The sequence below is a fragment of the Belonocnema kinseyi genome, chromosome 2, assembly GCF_010883055.1.
Source record: "Belonocnema kinseyi isolate 2016_QV_RU_SX_M_011 chromosome 2, B_treatae_v1, whole genome shotgun sequence".
Lineage (NCBI taxonomy): Eukaryota > Metazoa > Arthropoda > Insecta > Hymenoptera > Cynipidae > Belonocnema > Belonocnema kinseyi.
Genome location: NC_046658.1, coordinates 37,329,970 through 37,338,753, shown reverse-complemented (window position 1 = coordinate 37,338,753; position 8,784 = coordinate 37,329,970).

Here is an 8,784-nt window from a genome sequence, read left to right as displayed (position 1 = left end):
GCGCAACTCAGTCATTTACAGCGTCTCCTACTATATTCACACGGACATAGCCCTGTCATAGTATTGGACCGCATCTCGTTTCAGATCTGGGATCACTGTTCTAACCATAATATTCGTGTTTTATTCAACATGGTAACTTTAACATCTACATGAGGAATGCGAATAATCATAATTTGACTAGAAATGGTAAATTTCCCGTTCAAATAAGGAATGCGGCAGGCAACAGTTTTGTAAATAAAAAACTTCTTATTTAATATTTTTTATCAGTTTTTTCAAATAATATTTTCCATAATTTATACCGTCCTGAAACACGCTCTTTTACACATGATTTTAATGTTACCATTTTTTCATTATTCTCCTCAACTTTAAAACTTTAAAGTTACTTGTACTTACACTACGTTCAGAGCTGTGCAAGTCCGCTGCGTTATCAACTATCAAATTTAAAGCTGTGAAATTACGTTGGAAAAAGAAATTTTTAACAGTTTCTGTACTTTTACCATCTTTAGCAAATTCAATACTCTAAAAGTGGGTTTATTTATTACCTACTCTGAATGTCACAGATTCACAAGCACAAGATTGTTTGGAACTTTTAGCCTGCAAGTGGTATTCACTGTATAATCAGAGTAGCAAAATTGCACCAATTTTTTGTTGGTAATTTTACCATTCTAAATGGTTCAATTTTTTTTTTATTTTTCACAGTGTAGCATGAATAAGTCCAGAACTCCAATGAGAACTCTTAGAACTCTCCAAATTTTGGAATATTTAAAATTTGGGGTTTTCTTAAAAGTGCAATAGTTCTTCGAATTTGGACTTGATCGACAATTTTTATAACACTGTTTTGTAGAACTTTTATGAAAAAGTCCAGACCTCCGATCAGAACTCTTGGAACGTTCCAAATTTTAGAATTACAAGCTTTTGGATGATCGAAATGTGCGGTACTTCTTCGAATTTCGACTTGATCGAGAAATTTGAGAGAAATTTTGTACAAATGTATTTATGAAGTCCAGAATTCCTATCAGAACTCTTAGAATTTTGAACATTTTGGAAATAAAAACTTTTGGATTTTGAATTTTGCGATCATCGAAAAGTATTGAAACACTTTTTTACAGGACTGTAATTAATAAGCCAAGAACTCCCATCAGAACTCTTAAAACTTTTAACATTTAGAAATTCCAAAATTTTGGATTTTTTTAAAAGTGTCATAGTTCTTCGAATTTTGACTGGATTGAAAAGTTGTATGATACTTGTTTTATATATAGCATGAAAAATTTCAGAACTCTGACCAGAATTCTTATAACTCCCAACATTTTAAAATTAAAAAATTTTGAATTTTCCTAAAAGTGCTACAGTTCTTTGAATTTTTACTTCATCGAAAAGTGTTATGGGACTTTTTTGTAAGACCCCTGTTGATAAAACGAGAAATTTGTCAACGTTTTGTATTTTTGGAAATGTTGTTTTTTGACTATTTTTTTTTTAATTTTCAATTTTTTGTATTAAAGAACTCCAGAACTCTTCTGGAACCAGAGCATAATTGAAGAAAAAGTCAATTTTTCAAAAAGTGGGAGCTAGCTATTTTTTTTTTAAATCCGGTTTTTTGGTGAAATTAGCCAGAACTATTTTTTATAATGATCAGGAATCCTAGAACTATGTTTAATCTACTCAGAACTCCAAAAAAAGTTCAATTTTGCAAAAGTGGGGGGGAGCGTGCAGTTAGCCCCCCCCCACCTTTGCGAAAAGTCATTTTGCAATGCTTCACTTATCAGAACTATTGCTAAAACATATAAAGGACTCCAGAACTATTGAAGAGGCACTCAGAACTCTAAAAAAATTTTAATAATGGGGGTACAACTGTCAACCACGTAATGCGTAAACAATTTCTACAAAATAAAAACATTTTTGAAAACTTACATTTGTTAACTTTTAAATTGATTATTAACTCACTATAGTTTAAAAGTTGACCTAAAGTGGAAAATTAAAAGAAAAACTGCAAGTTTCAAGAATTATTGTAAGAGAATATTATTATGCACAATAATTCATTTTCTGATCATTTATTGCTTTTAGGTTTAATTGATTATTTCATTTTCGATTAATTTCTAAGAAGGTATAGTGTACATCAGGGTTGTCCAAAAAAACGCTTTTCGGGCTACAGAGCAAGTCTCCCCCCCCCCCCCCCCCCCCCCCCCCTAACCCGAAAGGAGGAGTATCTATGAAATAAAACAATACTCATAACTTTCGTTTTTAACCTACCCCACCTTACCCGCAGCGCCACAAATATAACCCAAAAATAAAAAAATTAAATTTTATTTTTTAATTTTTTTCCGATTGAAACATATTTGTTTGTCATTGCTTGCACGTATTTGTACGTATTGCTTTCAGTATTTGTTTAAACAACAAATACTTATAAAATCGTAATTAATTGTATGTCTTATATTTCATTTCATTTTTTTAGTTATCGAAAAATAACTGCTTAAGCAAATAAAAATTGTTTAAACAAATAGTAATTTATTAATCATTAGAAAAACATGTACCAAAATTATGTAAGTATTCAACAGAAAGTAGCATAAGATAGCAATTTGAAAGAAAGTGGAGATATCTGGCTCAATTTTTAGAAATTCTGAAAATAAACAATAATTATGTGTTTAAATAATTACATCCTGTTTTTAGAAAAATGTACTACTCCAAACTATGACAAAATATTACATTTCAATCAGAAAATACGACTATTTTTTATGTTTTTGAGGAATAAATAATTGTTTTCATAATTTAACATTGTTTAAACAATGGAAAATTATTTAAAAAGACATGGTAAATATTCAAATTGTAATATTTGGGACGCTATGGGAAGGTTGACGGTCAGTTGAAAATAAAAGTTAATAGTGTTTTTTATTTCGTCGACAATCCTCTTGAACTCCTAAAACACTTGGCACATTTCGATGAAACCCGGTAACATGAGTTCCATTTTTCGAAAATTCTAAATTTCTCCATGTTAATTAGATGGGATTTTGAAATGCCCGGTGACACGTGTTACTATTTGAATTTCGGAAAAAATTCCGGATTTTCTGTCTCCAGAAATGGAAACTGGGGGAGGGGGGGGGGTGTCTTGCCCTCTAGAGTGAAAACAAAATTTGCAGAACATTTTGGAGCCAACCTAGTGCACATACGTCCGAATACAAGCCACACCCACTCCCTTTTCCAGATCCCCTTCCCCTCGCCAGACCGTATGTTTGAACTCGAACGTGTGACAAACGTAGATAAATTTCATTGTTTCTATAATGTTTTAATTTTAACTATAATCATACCCTAAACCCTGTGCGCGTTTAAACTTGCCAAACAAACGTGATAAATTTTATAGGAATTTTGCCCCCCCCCCCCCCCACGTGGTTCTTTTTCTATTGCACTTAATATTAATAATGTTACTTGAAAATACCTCCCCCACATTAAAAATTTTCGAATGAAAAAAGGAATTTCTAAAAAAAGATATGAATTTTTAACTAAGAAGTCTTTTTCAGTCAATAAAAAAAATCTCAGCCAAAATGTGCAAAAGAAGAATCCATCAAAAAATTTATAAACTTTTTAAATTATATAATTTTTAACAATTTTAGACTAGAAACATTACTTTATACCTCACAGTGTGTTCCGAATTCTTTAGTAATATTCTCTTGAAACTTAATTTTGAACAATCGTTACAAATTTTTTCCAGGAAGCTCATGCTAATTTTTTTATTATCTCGAAGCTCGAATTTTTCTTACAATTTTTTGAAAATCCTGGAAAATGAAAAAATTTTAAATATGTTCTAAATTAATTTAAAAAATTTTTTTTTTAATTTAAATGTTCTGGTCCAATCTTCAAAATTCTACATTTTGTTTCAAATTTTAAATTATTCTGTAAGATTTCCAAACTTCTAAATATACATCTTAAACTTACTCGAATTTTTTCCAAATTTATAATTGAATAAACATATTTTGACTTTTTAACGAAAACCGATTTTTTTAAAACGAAAATTTAACTTTTCCATGTTAAGTTGAAAATTTATTTCTTTAGTTGAAAATTTAAGTATCTGGTTAGAAATTCCACATTTTAAAATATTTTTGTGGAAATTCATTTATTTTGATAAAATTTAATCTTCTTGGGTATAAAATTAATATTTCCGGGTGAAAATGCAACTGTTTGGTAAATTATTATTATTTTTTTTAATATGTTTTGGTTTTTAAAGACTTTTCATTTCAGTAAAATATGCATTGATTTGGGCGAGCATTGTACTATCCTGTTGAAAATTCGTTTTTATTCATTTAAAAATAAATGTTTAAACTTCAAAGTCAACTATTCTAATTATGCTTTATAATTTATCTTGTTTGGTTGAAAGTACAATTATTTTTGTTTGTAAATTAGTCTGTTTTATTGAGGCTTATGTTGATAAAAAGAAAATAAAAGTACCAGTAGTCAAGCATCTGAAGCAGTTTATATCAAAGGTATTATGTTTAAGGAAAGAATAATAATTTTTTTCAAAATTAACCGAATTCAGTATTAATAATTTTTTCGACAATAATTAGGCAGATTCAACTTTTTATCCCTGTTCAAAATTTGTAAAGTTAGATTTGAAAAACAATTCTTTTAACTCTGACTTAATGAAAATCTTTTATATTTCGAAATTTCCAAGTGAAATATTGCATTGATATATTTAAGTTTCTGCAATGGATTTGAGTAAAATATACTGCAATCTTTTCAATAAAATTTCACATAAACTTTACCATTTATTCTTTAATTTTCACGTAAAATATAATATGGTTGGAATCGCTATAATTCGGAGATTCCGAATATTATATTTGCAAATTGAAAGCAAAATGAAAGCTTATGTAAGCACCCTATTGCTTATTGTTGCTTAAATGTGCGTTAAATACAAAAATGAACAAAATATCTTTCGTGGAAAGACTTCGGATATTAAACCTTACACCTTACACCTCGGATATTTACAACGAATCGTCCACATATTACTTGACATTCTAAGGGTCTGCTCTAACGTTACAAAGTGTCGCATAGGAATGGGTTCGCAAAGGTTTTGTAACGCGTGACACTGTTCAGATAAAAGAATTAAATTATAATCTTTATAGATACATTAAATACCAATAATATCTACACAAAAAATTGAGTACCATGCAAGATATATTTTGAAACGAAAAGGAAGAATTTCAACAAAATACATGAATTTTTAACTAAAAAGAATAAGTTTTCAAACAAAAATAGATTGCTTAACTTTTTAGATAAACAGAAACTAATATTCCACAGAAAATAACCGAGATTGTAAAGAAATTTTTACATTTTAGATAAATAGTTTAATTTGTAACAAAAATATACATTCTCAACAAAAATGTTAATTTACTACCAAATAGTTGAATTTTTGGTTTAAAAAGGTAATTTTTTAACCAAAAATGGAATAGTTCAACTTTTAGCTTAAAAACTAATTTTCAAATAAAAAAAATTATCAACCACTTGCATCCAAATGAAAAATGGTGAATTTTGAGAAAATAATTCAATCCTCAACAAAGATGATGCATTTGCAGCAAACAAAATTAATGTTAAAATCAAGTAGACGAATTTTTAACAAATCACATGCATTTTTTCAAAATAGTTGAATCACAAACTTATTTGAAAAATCATACAAAAAATTAAGTTTCCACAAAAAAATTACCTCAAAGAAGGACTGCAACAAGGTCGAAACATACGTTGCCTTTTGTAAAGAAATTGAAAAATAAAACATGATTTATGGGCAACTGAATCCACTATTATTTTTATTGGACCGTATTACCAATAAAATTTTCTCAGACAAATTAAGTTCATCAAAAGTAGAATAATTAACTTTTTCGTATGAAAAATTAATTTAAAAAAAAGGAGAATTTTCAACAAAATAGTTACATTTTCAAATGAATAGTTAACTTTAAGGAAAAAAACTTAATTTTAAGGTAAACACTACAGAAACCGTGAACAAATTTCCAAAAAGATAGTTATATTTTCAAAAAGAGTTAAATTTTTACCAAAAAATATGATTTTTAATAAAAAAGTTAATTTACGTCCAAATAGTAGAATTGTAGAATTTTCAACTTGTAAACGACACTTTTTTAACCATAACTTAAATGAAACTTTTCAGATAAAAAATTATTTTTCAAAAAAAAAGAAGAATTCAAAACTGAATAGTTAGATTTTTAAATAATTACTTTAATTTTACACACAAAAAATATGAATGTTTAAGAATGAAGTTTACGACAACGTAGTTGAAATTTGCACCTATAAGCAACATATTTTCAACCAAAAGTGAGATTAAACTTTTCATATAAAAAACTCTTTTCGCATAAGACAAAAGAATAAAAAAAAGTTAGTTTGAAATAAGTAGTGAAATTTGTAACCAAAAATATCTATGCTCAAGAAAAATGTTAATTTACGACCAAATAGTTAATTTTTTAAATAAAATTGATGAATTTTTATCCAAAAATGGAATCACTAAATTTCAGTTAAAAACTTTTTTGGACAAAAAATCGAATTATCAACCAGTTGCATTCAAGAAAAAAGACGATTTTTTGACAAAATAGTTTAAACCTTTAACCAAAATCATGAATTTATCAAACGCAAGATTAATTTTATGACCAAAAAGACCAATTTTCAACATAAAACATAATTTGTGATTGAATAGCTGAATCATAAACTGATAAGAGACATTTTCAACCGAAAGTGGGATAATAAACTTTCGCGATAAGAAAATTTCAAAAAAGTAAGAGAAGTTCCAATAAAATAGATACATTTTCAAATGAATAGTTTAATTTTCAATGAAAAATATAAATTTGGAGAAAGAAGTTATTTTACGACGATAAAGTTGAATTTGTAACCTATAAGCGACATATTTTCAACCAAAAGTGAAATAAAACTTTGCAGATAAGGAAAAATTATGCTTCATTAAAACAAAAGAATTTCCAACAACATAGTTTCAAATAAATAGTTTATGTTTCAGTCAGCAATATAAATTTTCAACAAAAATGTTAATTTACGGCTAAATATGAATATGCTTTTTCAGGAAAATAATACACAAACAATAAACAAATTTTCAAGAAGATAGTTATATTTTGAAGAATAGTTGAATTTTTAACGATAAATATGAATTTTGAACAAAAAATTTAATTTACATCCAAGTATTTGAATTTTTAACGTATAAGCCACACATTTTTAACGAAAAGTGCAATGAATTAAAATTTTTAGTTATAATAACCGGTTTTCAACAACTAAAAAGGGAAATTATAACCATTTTTATCCAATGAAAAATGAAAAAATTAAAAAGAAATAGTTGCATCCTCAACCAAAATGATGAGTTTTTAAAGACCAAGATTAATGTTATAACCACAAAGAAGAATTTTCAAGAAAAGTTAAATCATAAAATTATAAGGTTTAAATACTAAACCAAAAGTAAAAAAATTACCTTTCGATATAAAAAAAATTAATTTCAAAAAAAAAATTTACATTCTTAAATGAATTGTTAAACTTTAAATATAAAAATGAATTGTTAATAAAAAAGTACGTTTATGACCAAATTGTTGAATTTTCCACAAACAATAAACGAACTTTCAACAAAATTGTTAAATTTTCAAATAAACAGTTCAATTTCCAACAAAAAATATGAATTTAGGAAAAAAATTTTTATCCTATTGGTTCACATTTCTACCAAATTTGCGAATTTTTATTCCAAAAAGTCCAATTTTCTACAACAATTTTTATTTTTTTACCAAATGTGTAAATTTTTTAATAAAACCATGTATGCCAAACAAAAGAATGCATTTTTACAATTCCATGACAATTCCATGATTTTCAAATTTCGGTATCGGACATTTTGAATTTTGAAATTCTGAAACCAAATTCAACGGCCCCAAAAACGTATAGATACTCATTTTTATAGAAATCGAACCATTTTCAATCTTTTGCATTTAGGATTGAACATTACTATTTGTCAGTTGCCAAATGTCGGTCGGCGAAAGGCACAGGCCGATTCACTGTCAGTGAATGCAGTGGTGCCAAATCGACGAGGCGGGAACGTTTACAGTATACCTGTGATTTTACTTATACACGCAGAAAAAAGAACCTTACATTTCACTGAAAACCAAGTTAAATCTACCAATCTTCCTAGTACGTATTTGGACAACATGACAGTTCAGTAAACGTTACAATTATAGGCAAATAAGAATGACTATCAATGATGTTACTAGTATCGATTCTCAAGTGATGCTGACCTGCGGATCAGTAGATTTTACCGATCCAATCCTTATTCTGTACAGTCCCTGGATGCTGTATTTACGAATTATCATGTCAATTTAACGAATAATATAAAGAGATCTGAATTATGTTATCGGCGTAGACTACAGTTAAGACATTACTATAAATTGTGAAAAAGTATCGCTAAAGAATAATTAATAAATAAGAGCACGGTTATTTCTTATAAATATTTTCGAATATACTTATAATTAATCGTTATTTGTAAGTTATAATGCTTATAATACAATTAAAATTTTGCACGCAAGGGGGGGGATTCGAACGCATAAACCTAAGCACGCAAGTCAACAGTCTTAACTACTACACTAGTATACGAGTTGCAATCTATAAAATAATTTTGAAATGTATTTGTAACTGAGGGTGGTGACCTCGGGAACAACTTCTGAATACGCAACCATGCCATCGCGGCACACAACAAAAGTTGTAGCATTCACATCATATCTATATGTCAGCTGAAACAGTCACGGAACAAAAATACGT